This window comes from Raphanus sativus, chromosome 9 (genome assembly GCF_000801105.2).
Source record: "Raphanus sativus cultivar WK10039 chromosome 9, ASM80110v3, whole genome shotgun sequence".
Classification (NCBI taxonomy): Eukaryota; Viridiplantae; Streptophyta; class Magnoliopsida; order Brassicales; family Brassicaceae; genus Raphanus; species Raphanus sativus.
In genome coordinates, this window is record NC_079519.1 from 14,346,560 (window position 1) to 14,348,152 (window position 1,593).

The window sequence follows — 1,593 nt, forward strand, 5'->3', positions numbered from 1 at the left end:
ATGGCTGCCGGGCGGCTAGCCCCGTGCTGGCCGTGGCCGCCGGCGGCTAGCGCCCGTGCTGGCCGTGGTCGCCGGGCGGCTTGCCCCGTGCTGGCCGTGGCCGCCGGCGGCTAGCGCCCGTGCTGGCCGTGGTCGCCGGGCGGCTAGCCCTGTGCTGGCCGTGGCAGCCGGCGGCTAGCGCCCGTGCTGGCCATGGTCGCCGGGCGGCTAGCGCCCGTGCTGGCCGTGGCCGCCGGGCGGCTAGCCCCGTGCTGGCTCGGGTCATCGGGCGGTTAGTCATTGTGCATAAGATCTAAGCCCCCGGGTCGCCAGAAATCCGTGTTTTGCGACTTTCCGAGTTCCCGCAAACAAAACATTCGTCAAGCACGGCCAATCCTCATAAGGATTGACCCAAATATTATCCAAACTAATTTTACGAAACAATTTACGTAAAATTAACTCGACAACATTTTGATTAACTCTCGTTAAATAAAAGCTCAGCAATATTTTACAAAACATCATTCGTGAAGTATAACAAGATCGTAAGCTTCTTGACCTGACCAGTTCGCTCATAGCTTGATGAAACAAGAAGCCCCACTCAAGTGACATCTTGCCATTTGTTTTCACTTGTCTACCCACCTTAGCCTTCTTCGAGTTTTGCCTACTTCTCCTCCCTTTGCTTCAACGATTCTGCAACAATTCTGCACTGTTCCTTCAGGTTTCATCAAAAATCGATTCTCGATTCAGTATCAGACTTTTCGAAGACCTTTGACAATGAAACGGTAGAAGACAAAGAGGAACGGACATGAGGCAATCTCGAGTAATCAATGAGACTAAGGTACGTCCGACTTAGAAAATTTTATCAAGGTTTTAATTTTTTCGTAGGAAAGGAATGGGAACGTCTTGTAAACTGCCGTAAAATTTAGGGAACTTAGAACCTAGGTGGATAGTCTAGCAAGATAAGTCTTAGGTATTTTCTTCCAGTTTCATTCTATTGTTCCTTGACTGTCTAGGCAGAACGCGCAAACCGATCTAATCTCTCGAAAAACCGAGAAACGATCGCCGCGCATCCTTGGCATACTCTTTCCGCTTCCGTGAGACTAATGGCACGACGGTGAGCTACAAAATTAACGAAATAACCTTCGGTAAAACTTCATGAGTACCCCGAAGCAACTTTCGCCAAAAAACGAAATCAAAGCGGAAACATTTCCCGTGTAAACCACGGAAACAAGACTACTTTGACTATCTGCGATTTTCTATCTTCATGAAACCGGTCATCCATTACTTTCGTATAAACATGTTACACAAAAATAGCATAAGGAAAACCGAGATCGGTCTCATGCAAAACGACATCCCAATACGGAAAATTACGTCCAAGCGGGAAATAACCCAAAACTGAATCCGAACGTGTTCTTCGTCGATTCCTTAAACTTTATTTCCTCGGATAAAATGAAACAATTTTCATGCGACCAAAGGAAACTTTATACGAAGCATCTATCGTATAACTGAAACCTAAAGTGGAAAATCGTTTCGAAAAGCCATCACCCATAACTTGGAAAACTCCACTATGATTGGCATGTCTATCTCGACGAACTCTATTCGGCCCTCGGCCAA